The sequence below is a fragment of the Puma concolor genome, chromosome B4 (genome assembly GCF_028749965.1).
Source record: "Puma concolor isolate L17-30 chromosome B4, mPumCon1.1.hap2, whole genome shotgun sequence".
Taxonomy (NCBI): domain Eukaryota; kingdom Metazoa; phylum Chordata; class Mammalia; order Carnivora; family Felidae; genus Puma; species Puma concolor.
In genome coordinates, this window is record NC_141673.1 from 28,448,858 (window position 1) to 28,460,733 (window position 11,876).

The window sequence follows — 11,876 nt, forward strand, 5'->3', positions numbered from 1 at the left end:
CCAGAACTCTAGAATTGTGATCAATTGAAAAAGATTGTGATGATGCAAAATTTATATAATGCTCCCCCTTGTTTCATTTAGCCCGGTTATGCCACTGTCGTAGATCTTGTAGCTAAGAAGAGACAGGTGTTAAACCTGTATATATAGCTGAGTTCTAGCTAGCCTTGAACACTTCCTCCCATCTCAAAATTCTCGACTCCAGTTGCCAAAGAGCAATTAGAATATTCACCTAAGTTACAGCACAATCACTTGTGAAATTGACTGAACCCGCTGTGTGCCACTGTCTTTAAAGATTATTGAATGCAGGGGAGGGAAGATTTGTCCTAAAGAGACTGTTAATAGTTTGAGATCTACTGAGAGAGAGGGAAGGGAAGAAATTCACCAGTGATTAAAAAGGGGATTTACTTCTTATTTTCCCTGTAGATTAAGTGTTCCGATTTGGAACCAGATCTTAAATTAACTCTTCTTGGGAGAAGGACAGTATGTTCTGTTTAGCAAAGCCTCTGTTGCCAAAGCAGTGGTGGGTTGTGGTGGGGATGGTGATGAGTGATAATAATACCTAATATTTCAATACCAGTTGGACTTTTTCCGCTTACGCTCTAATTACGAAAGGATGGCAACTCAGTGGAGATGTAAGGAAAGCTAAAGCCAGATTTGGTTACCGGAGATTTGTCAATAACCCATTTCCAGTCGGAGAAACCCCTCCTCCAGTTGCCTATTCATTTTCCTAGTAGATTCGTTCCTCGTTTTAAAAAAGTTTCATGCATTAAGCACAGGAAAATTCAATATGGCACTTCATTACATGCATGTTGGAAAGGATTTTATTTATTTCAGCCTCTGCCCTCTTAACTGATTAGCTTTCCTGGTAGCACCAGACAGCCTTAGCCACCCTGCTCTGCTGATCGGCTGCTCTGCTTCTATAAAGTTCCGACCCAATGCTGCAGGCACTTCCTGTAGATTTCGGAATCTCAGCACTTGTGAGCATCCCTTCCTCATCACAAACCTGTAAGAGTAAACCTTTGGTACTCTAGTCATCTCTGAGTCAAAGAAATGTGGTATATGGGTGTTATAGCTTGCTCAAGGTCACAGGGCAATGGGAACATTCAAGGCTAGAATCCAGGTTTGTCCTAGGTCAAGCACCAGCTCCTAACTGGTATCGCATCCCAGTGCACTGCTTTCTGATCCCATTGTATTGCAATTGTTTGCATTCGTGTCTTATTTCCCCATTAGATGGGAAGACCTTAAAGTCTGGAACTCTTAGACCAGAGCTTCAGCAGATGCTAAAATTAGTTAATCTGTGTGTCTATAAGTCTTTGCTGAGTATCTGCTCTATGCCCAGCATTGTTCTAGGCACCTGCAGATACAGCTGTGAACCAGACAAAAATGCGTACTCTCCCCAGAGAGCGGGGGAGAACGAGCCGGGAGACGATGGTAGATCAGATGGAAGGAGGTAGAAGATCAGATGGTGACAGCGGTAAGGAGCAGAGCTGCTCTCTTGTTGCCGTGAACATCGTACCAGTCGTGTAACACTGCGTGGGCCCAGCAGAAAGGTGTGATAGGGAGCCGTGGGGAGGGGGGGGGGGCACAGGTTGCTATTTTAAGTAAAACAAGGAAGGCCTCATTGATAAGGTGGTATTTGAGCGGAAACTTGAAGGAGACCAGAGACACGGCCTCGGAGATATCTTGGAAAAGAACATTCCATTCAAACAGTTGAATGAATTCCCAAATCCTTCCAGGCTCCTTTCTCCCCAAATACATAATTGTAATTTGGCCTTCTTGGACTCTATTATAATGTCAACAGACCTGGTTCCTGGCAGTTGTTTTCCTGACCACTTCTTACTTCCTCTCCTGTTATTGGAATCAGCAGACCAGAAAACCCAGCTGGATATATATATATATATATATATATATATTTTTTTTTTTTTTTTTTCTCCTCTTCATTTTAGAGGGAATTGCCAATCATATTAAATAGACTGATAAGAAGACCTGAATTAAAAAAAAAAATCTGATTTCTTTAAACTCTATCTACAATGTAGATGCTCAGTATTTTGTTCTGATGTATAGCTAGACAAGCTGATGGACAGCACTGAAAACAGAAAGGGTGTTCTTGCCGACGTTTGGATACCTGGAAAATTCAGTTATCCAAAATGCCTATTCCTTACAGAACCTGAGATCAATAGTACCGAGGCTGGTTATCATGTAAAGCCTATGGCCTTTCGTTTTATGGAAGAAATGAGAGAAGAACAAGGGTAATATTGCCATCATCATACATTTGCTCAAAACTCATGGAATGCTTGCTCTTTTGAAGGTGCTGGCAGGTAAAGGTCCCGGTGTTAGGATATGAAATGGAGATTTCTCTGGTTCCACTTGCCTTCTCAAAATTGAATGAAAATGTGCTTTCTCAAATAAATTTCACTGTGGATTCTACCTCATCCATGCTCCCAGCCCCAGGAGTAAGACTATCCCCTTCCAAACTGTTTGAAGCTTGCTGTATCCAGTTTGGGTAGCCTTCCTTTGGCTCTGTAAAACTTTGATGAGGACTTTTGGCATTTCAAGGTTGAGTCCGAATCACTCAGCTATGATTCTCCATCATCTGAGAGTCCAACCAAGCAAAACTAAAAAGGAAGCAGACATCTCAGTTTCTGGGTTTAAGAAAGAGTCCCTCTCAAAGCTCCCCCAATTCGCCAGATAATCCTGGCCATTTGACCAAAATTGGCAGGGCGAGACTGTGAGGAGATATATATAGTGATGATAGGCCCTAATGATGATAGGCCCACAGCCCGAATTCCCTGATGTTAAATTTGGGAACACAAGTAAAATAACCATGTTAATTTGAAACTGGGTATCACGGATACAGATCATGATTATAGCCTTGTGAGTCTGCTAATAATATTTATGGCAATAATTTGTGGCATTTCTCCCAGAAGATTTCTCAGATTCTTCTGTGCGGATTAAAGTTCATTCTGTTATCAGGATGCTGGCTATGATCCTCTGGCCCTGAAAGGTGTGTTTTTGCCCTTCCGTTTTCAGGAGGAAAGTCCTGCCTTCATTTCTTAATGAGCGTCCCTTTGTTTTTCTTCCTTCCTCCTACTCACACTGAACTTGTCAACTTAGATAGGAAAACACTCTACTGTGTAGAATAAAATAAAAACATCTAAATGTGTGGTTGGACAAGCTTATTTTTAAACTTAGTCATTTGATGTAACACTATGTTAGGCAATAATTAAAGTTCTGATAAGGCTAATTGAAATGGCGTTATTAGTTGACTTTTTCCTAGTTAAGAGGTTTTAGGGTATTATTAGGGTAAAAATATATTTCAGTATCTTGGGTACAACTCTGGCTTAATATAGCTTTTTTTTTTCGGTGAAAATTTTCATTTCACTAGAAATTTATTTCAGGGGAACAAAACTCAAGACTTGTGTTCGTGTGTGGGTGGGTGAGTGGGTGGGTTACATATGTGTTTGCTGGGAGAGTGGAATGGGTAGATTTAGCACTGGAAAGAAGAGAGAGTAAAATTTAAGAAATGGTGAAAAAGGAAATCTGCGTATATATGGGTACATTTGAGTATTGCGTCTATGTCTATGCATGCCCTTAAATTAGTGCAGGGAAAGAACTATGCCGATCCACTTTAAAAACATTTTAAAATATGGTTTCTTCTGATGCCTGGGCACTGATTTGGATAAAAGAAAGTTACAGAGAAAGAAAACCACATATGTATATTTCCTTTTCCACTGTCATCACACCCGAAAAGTATGTCCCCTAGGTAAATAACATTTAAAACCTTATCTTTTTTTTCTTTTAAGTTAATTTATTTATTTTGAGAGAGAGAGATTGAGAGGGATAGAGAGAGAGTCCCAAGCAGGCTCCGCGCTCAGCACAGAGCCCAACTCCAGGCTCCACGCAGGCTCGAACTCACGAAGCAGTGAGACCATGACCTGAGCCGAAATCCAAGGTCCAAAGCTTAACCAGCTGAGCCACCCAGGTGCCCCCAACCTTATCCTTTCGCTTTAGAAGGGCACACCTGGCAGAATTGGTGAGCCAGGAGGGTGGCTCTCTCAGAAGCGTCGCAAATCCCCCAGGGTGTGGGATCGCCTACGGTGCCACAGCCTCTCATCAGAAGTGAGGTCTCTCTTCTTGTCAGAAACTGGCAAACCGCAAGGCCCTAGCCACCCGGTGGTGGAGAACCAAAACTCCAACAGTTGGAAGGGACAAAGTAGCCAACGGAGCGGCACATTACAGAACGGAAGGGTGATGTTAAAATCCCATTTTTAAACTTAGACCCAGATGGAATGCCCGTTTTGACCTTGGCCCCAAGACAGTGGTGTGGAGCACCAGTGGTAGGTTGCGGCTGCCCTGGTGTGAAGGAGGGATTATAGATATTGCTTCGTTGCTGCCGCGCCCTGGCGAGACTTGGCTTCATGTGGACTTCATTGTGTTCTGGCATTAGTTTGGCCACCAAGCTCAAGTTTGGCCAGTAGGATTTCAAATTAAGAACACAAACAATGGGTCTCAACCCTTTTCCTGCTTTGATAGGCAGTGAGACAGAGTCCCAAACCACAGTCCCATGGGCATTGCAGGTTATGCGTGATCCAGATGCACTCTTTACTCTCCCGGGCGAGACTGTATTAGGATGTAGGAGGGGCAGGAGCATGCTGAAGGTGATGATGTCTGCATGCTGACAGTCGACCATCTGCGACGAGTGGTACCTGATGTAACCCGCCTGCAGACTGCAGCTAGGGTCACCCTAGCCCTCAAAGGCTATGCTGTTCAAACCCCCATTCTGCTGGCCTGATAGTCCCGTGTCATTCTCAGGTTTTTGCACATTACTGGGGAGAACACCCTCTCCTCTGAACTCTGCCCTTGAACCCCTGTCTCCGCTGGTTTAGGTCAATTTAGAGACCATTTTACCAGCCGGAGTGGGCTGTTCTTTTTGCATGCTTCCCAGACGGGTAGCTCGACCTCATCTTCATTTGGGCAAATACTCGCTTGTAGAAGGCATCCCTTTATCCAGATGAATTTACCAAAGGTGTGTGAGGACAAAGGACCTTGCAGCAACATAGACATCTGGAATTATTGGGATGCTTTCAATGCTTCAGTCATTTCTAATCCCAGGCCCTAGGTCCTTTCTCTCTCCTTTCTTTCCCTTTCCCCTACCTCCCACTGTCCCCTCTCCATACTTCCCTCCCCTCCCCCTCCTTCCTCTCTTCTCTCCTACCTTCCCTTCCCCTCACCTTTCCTTCCCTATTCTTTCAGCTTCCTTTTTTTTTTTTTAATATTTATTTATTTATTTTGAGAGAGAGAGAGAGAGAGAGTATCATAAGCAGGCTATCAGCACAGAGCAGGATGCGGGGCTCACCCTCAGGAACCTGAGCCCAAATCAAGAATTGGATGCTTAACCAACTGAGCCTCTCAGGTGCCCAAGACTCAAATTCCTAAAGGAATAAGGAGACCAAGGCTGATGCTGCCTCTTTCTGCTCACTGAAGGAGAAGCAGTGTTTTCCTTTTTTTCTCCTCTCTACAATCATTTTCCAGGTGAGGTCGCAGAGAAAGGCAAGTGATGAGGAATGAGAGGACAGATTAAGTCTTCAGGACAAGCAGAAAGACTGCAGAGGCAGTCTGTGTTTACTGAGACACCCAAAGAAAGCCTGAGGGGCAAGAGAGTGGAGTTTTAGACACCGGCTCTGGAGTCTGAGATTTCCTCCTTGAACCTGGCCCAAGCACTGCTCCCATGCCAAGAGACGATGCACTTTCTCCTCTTGAGTTCCATCTTCTGTGTCTCTAACAATGGAGACGGTGATCCATCGGATCTTCAACTCTGAAATTCAACCTCTGAGAACAGGTTTTTGGGGTTTTTTGTTTGTTTTTTTAAATCTAGATTTGGCAAAAACACTTTAGGCAGTAAGACCTGGCCCAAAGAAGTAGTCTTCCTCCTACTTCCGTATCTGTCCGCCCGTTTTGCTGCACCCATATGAACACGGCTGAGTTCCAGCCCCCACTGGAAGGGATTCATACCATGCTGTGCACACTCCGTGTTGACTCCCTAGAATCCGAGGAAATGCTAGATTGCAGAAATACAAGTGGCCCTGGGGGTTTGGGATAAGATAGTCCACCTCAGAGGGTGTTTGGGATCCTGAATGGGATAGACAATAGCTGTGTGGGGGTTAACGTAGGACCCGGCACAGGAATAACCACCCAGTAAGTGCTGGCCATTTTTACCACCCTACTGTGGTCTTGAATGAGAGCATGTGTGTATGTCTGGCTCCAGGAATAGCTACAAAACTTCGTGTTAGGAAGTACTTAAGAGCCTGGCGTTTACGCACTGGCTTATTTTATATCTGTTGTTTATATCTATCTTGAGTGTTGAATTTGCTTCCGATTTTCTTTTTAGATGCCTTCTCAACGCCTTCTGACCCCATTCTTTTTATCTGAGGGAAAATAGCATTTTCTCTCTCTGTAGCACTTAAATATCCTTCTTCTCTGATCACGGGAACCAGAGAGCTGTTCCTGGTGGAGCTGCAATGCCTTTCTCTGTGAGTGGTGATTAATGGCCAAAAGATGCTAGATGTGAATCAGTAATTCAATAAAGCTCTCAGGACATTAACTCAGGGGCCAGGCGCTAAGAACTTCTCAACAGGGACAACTTCGTGCAGGAGATGGAAACACACACAACGTAAAACCTTGGCTGTCAACGTACAATGATTTGTGGGGGGATGGTGGTTTTTCCTTTGGTGTTTTCTCCCTTGTAAAACCTGTTGTCTGAAGTAGGTAAAATTCCTTCTCCTGCACCTAAACTTAGGAGGTTGAGTGTGAGGAAGAATAAGTGGGTCAGGCTGGAAGGGTTTGACTGATTGAAATTAAAAAAACAACAACAACAAAAAAAAAGCCCCACCTTTTCTCCCATAGTGATAAGATAACCACAACATCCCTCTATTGTAAGAAATCTTGATGCTTAGTTAAAAAAAAAAAAAAAGATGGCGGCAAGCTGTGGCTTCGTTGTGCCTGTCTGTGCCAGCTTCCCAAACTCTGGCTGAATGGAGACTATGTTTGGGTATGCATCCCGTGAAATATTCTAAATTGCTGGGAGGATTTGTTGTTGTTGTGTTTTGTTTCGCTGTTAAGATTCTGGATTCTTGGAACCTAGTCTAAAGATCTGAATTTCTGTGTTGTGTTCATTAAAACCAAACAAACAAAGATGAGCTGCAACAAATCATTCTAAGAGAAAAGAAGACACAAACAGAGCACTGAGAATCTAAAGTTTTAATAACATTTTATGTTTACTTCGTAAACCCAGCTACGAAGTCATTTCTTGCTGACAGTTATTTTAGAGGCCAAAGAAAGAAATTTGTCTCGTACACCGTCGCCATGAATTTCTTATGACATCCACATTTATTTCCTCTTTAATTGTCATGGCTTTCTGGGTTCTCTTTCTGGGCGTGGCATGCACAGCCCCTCTCTCTCGTTCGTGTTGTCTCAAGGCAGAGATAGAGAATTTGTGTAAAATGAAAGCATTCATAATCGAGGGGTTCGGGGAAAAGAAGGAAATCACAAAAGCTTTTCCTTATCCTGTAAGGGAAGAGTGCAGGTAGCCACTCATTGCTGGTCTTCTGTAAGGGCACCCACGGAGGCCTCTTGAGAATAAATTCATCAGCCCCCAGAGGTTAGCATGGCATTTATTCCATCTTGGGTGTGAAGTCTGATCTCGAACTCGGACAAAATAGAATTTAACCTATTTCTGTGTTGTTGTTTTTTTAAATCTCTTTCTGAACGTATAAATTTTCTTGCTTCTTAAAAAAAAATTTTTTTTTCCATTCCAGTTATTGTTTGTTTTTACTTGAATTGGGTTCAAAGGTAAATGTAGCCCCTGGTGTCTTCCCTCTTCTACAGTAAAAACACATGCATGCAAAGTGCCCAAAGAATAGGGAAAAGCATGGCTTGTTCTTGAGTGATATGGTCAGCAAAAGAAGTTGGATTTGGAGAGATCTCTTGAAAGGGGGCTTTGAGGTTTATAAAACTTTGTTTCAAACTGTGTTTGAGTCTATTTTAGACGATCCAGACACATTCATTGTGTCTAAACCTCTTTTCCTTTTCTTTATTTTTAAATACGCAATTAACATCTGATTTTATGAGCATCAACCAATGTGCAGGATTCAGCTCAGCATTAATGAGAAGTCAGAGGTCATAAAGACATAGTCATAACCGCCAGGAGTTTATAATCAAATGCAGAAAAGGGATTGATAAAATCTAACAGTAAGACAGAGTGTCTTGTGTCAGGATAAAGGCGCAGAGTGAAATGTTTTATTTAGGGAAGGCTTCATAAGAAGAATGGTGTTTTAACGAATTTTTGATGGGTTGAGGGATTACCAGTAGTGGAAAGGGAATGATGACAAGACTGTAGTGCATAAGTTCAGTGACCAGAGCATTCCAATGTATCCAGAGTTCAAGCTGTGTGTTTAAACTAAGGCGTTGTCCTAAAAAATAAAAATAAATAAATAAATCCTCATTTATTTACTTAAGTACTAGGTGGCTCGGTCGGTGAAGCGTCCAACTCTTGATTTTGGCTCAGGTCACGATCTCACAGTTCCTGAACTCCAGCCCCTCGTCGAGCTCTGTGCTGATAGTGAAGAGGCTGCTTGGAATTCTCTCTCTGCCCCTTCCCTGCTCATGTGTGCTCTCTCTCACAATAAATTAATAAACGTTAAAAAAAAATGAGTAAAGAAATAAAAATGGCAGTCTAGGACAGAAGAAATGCAAATAAACAAATGAATCAGAGTACGTTTCTCACTCCTGGAACGGAGAGGAAGAAATCTGAACTGCGGTAGTGTTTGGAGGGTGGTTGGAAAGCATCACAAGGTTCTGAATCTTGAAGCAACAAAACTTTGCTTGTGGAAATAAGAGGAAAGCACAAGTTCCCCTTACCCTTTCGACTTGTAAGGATACGACTTTTCTGGGGCTTTCTAAGGAAATTTTATTTCAAGATTCTGCTAGGTGGGCGTTCTCTCTTCTCTAAATTGAAATGTGAGGATGCCAACTTCTGTCTTTTCTTTTCTCACCAACTTCTCTTTGTTCCCTCTCTCACTGCTCTCGTTTTTCCTTCCCTCATTAGAGTTCTCTCTCTCTCCTCTGTCTACCAGGAAGGAAGCACAAATGCCGTCTTACATTTCAGAGGAAACTCCAAGACCATCTTCCCCAACATCCTTCCTGTTTCATTAAGCCAAAACCTAGTGATCATAATCATGGCAGGACCCTTGCCTTCTGTGGATTAGCAGAGTAACAGATGGCCCCAGGTTTGCACTGTGAGAGATGGTGTTTCAATTGAGACTCTAAAGTCAGATTGCTCAGTTCTGACACTTGCTAGATGTTTAATTGCACATAAATTACCGAGCCAGTTCCTCAATTCCCTCACCTAGAAGATGAAAATAATATAGTACCTACCTCAGACAGTCATGACAATTAAATAAGGTACTCCATGGAGAGCATTTAGTGCTGTGGCTAGAATGTAGTCACTTACTTTATTTATTTTTTAAAATGTTTTTATTATTTATTTTTGAGAGAGAGAGAAAGAGACAGAGCATGAGTAGGGGAGGGGCGAGAGAGAGAGAGGGAGACACAGAATCTGAAGCAGCTCCAGGCTCTGAACTGTCAGCACAGAGCCCAAGGCAGGGCTCGAACTCAGGAACCCCGAGATGATGACCTGAGTCGAAGTCGGACACTTAACTGACTGACCCACTCAGGCGCCCCAACTATTTTAATAAATATTTGCTATTTTTAATCTTTTGGCCAACCATTGACCACCTTGTTGCTCCACAGGCTGCATGATTATAGCCTGTGATAGTTAATGTCACGTATCCACTTGACTGGGCCATGGGCTCCCAAATATCTGGTGAAACATTTCTTGGTGCATCCAAGGAGCGATTCTGGAAGAGATTAGCATTTGAATTAGTGGACTGAATAAAGCATATGGCCTCCTTCAACGTGTGTGGGCATCATCCAATCGGGTGAGGGCCTGAATGGAACAGAAAGGCTGAGGAAGGCTGAACTCTCCCTCTGCTTGATTGCATAAGCCGAGACATCAATCCTCTCCTGCCCTCTAGGCCTTCAGGCTCAGGCAGGAATCTACACCATGGGCTCTCTGGCTTTCTGGCCTTGGGCTATACCACAGGCTTTCTTGGATCTCCTGCTCACAGACTGCTGATCATGGGACTTCTCAGCCTCTGTAACTGTGTGAGCCAATGCCTCATAAGACACTTCTAGACACATATCCTATTGGTTCCGTTCCTCTGGAGAACCCTGACTAATGCACAGCCCTTCTACTCAAATGGTCTGCAGCCAGCAGCCTGGGCATCATTTGGGAGCTAATTGGGAATGCAGATTCTCAGTCTCCACCCGTGCAATTTTTAGCAAGCTCCCCGGATGATTACGTATACACCAGACTACACAATCCCCTTATTCCCCATGAAAACCCTAGGTTTGTGTCGATGCTCCCTCAGCTAGGGAACAGCCACAGCCTCATACCGCAGACTCCGAAGATCTGCCCGAGAAACACAGCGTTAACATAGAGGCAGCTTCCTTTCAATCGGTACAGTTATTGGGAAACAAATTTGGGGCTTTTAAAGGCCTATCTAACAATTCTCAGAGGGATTATGAGGACTGGAGAGATGGGTCCCTACTCCTCACCACAGAGGAGTAAGGGAGATGGAGGGAGAGAAACACCTTGTAACGAGGGACGGTATTCTCTACGTGCTCTTCCAAAGGGGCAACCTAGAAGACAACCAAGGGAAAGGGAGAGAAGAGTACCTGGAAGTGAAACATCTGCTGAGAAAAGTTGACCAAACAGAGAGACAAGGAAGAACTAACCACTCATAAAAGGCCTCTGAGCCAAGGGCTCTTACACTGACCTGGTTTCCTATGGAGTTAATTTTTCACCAAGAAGGGGAAGAGCGACAGGAATTTAAAAGATAGGTTTCTTAATGGGATTGGCCGGGGTAAGAATCAAGACATTTTTGGGGAAAGTACCAGTAGACAACATACCCATACTTGGGCTTTAGCTACTCACCACCTATGTCTACCTTCTGTGCCCTCCTCAGTTTTCTGAATGACTGAAAAAATATTGCAGTCTCTCAAATGTCCAGATTTCCAGCCTGAGTCCTAAGGGGCCACTCATGGGGACCAGGTAAACATCCAACGGATATGATGGTAATCTACCAATACTATTGGGCAAATATCAGGACCAGATGAAGTTGTGCTCAATAAAGCTGAATAAGAAGCAGGAAAAGTGGGATTTCCTTACAAATCATTAAAAAAAATGAAAAAGGAATGTGACATGTAAAAGAATACTGCATTATATGTGTTAGAATAATAATTACTTCAGGAAATAAAAACAATAGACTAAATTTCCTCCATCCTCTCAAAGGACTGAAAGTCATGGTGAGTGGAAAGGAGAGCTGGCACACTTAAGAAAGAAATTAAAGGGGAAAATGTGATCAGTTTCAAAAGGAAAACTGCTTGAGAATCAAAAAGAAGAACAGAATCAACAATGAAAAAAGATCAGAGATGTGGATGGTAGGCATGAGAAAAACCACACAGAAGGCAGTGGAAAAATACAAGGCAATGAGAGAAATCAACTAGGAGCTCACAGATGTGGAGACCCAACACAGGGATGATGTAGGGACTGGAAGATGAAAACCTAGAATGAGCTGGTGCTAAATGATACGTCAGCACCTTGCATACATACTGTTTTCCAAAATAAGACAAAGCAGGGCAGAGGAACGCATGCAGGGTTTTTGTTTGTGTGTGTGTGTGTTTATGTAAAGCTTAAAAACATGTCAACATTTCTATATGTGTAACATGTTGTAAGAATATAAAGCAATGGATGAGAA

The 11,876-nt window shown here is 43.1% G+C and overlaps 1 long non-coding RNA gene across 1 annotated transcript; it reads left to right on the forward strand.

Moving 5' to 3' along the window:
• The first annotated feature begins 4,686 nt into the window (after positions 1–4,686).
• Positions 4,687–9,971, forward strand: LOC147578989 (uncharacterized). The gene is made up of 2 exons (XR_015253438.1): positions 4,687–9,293; positions 9,356–9,971. It is a non-coding gene; the product is annotated as an uncharacterized LOC147578989 (long non-coding RNA).
• Positions 9,972–11,876: the final 1,905 nt, after the last annotated feature.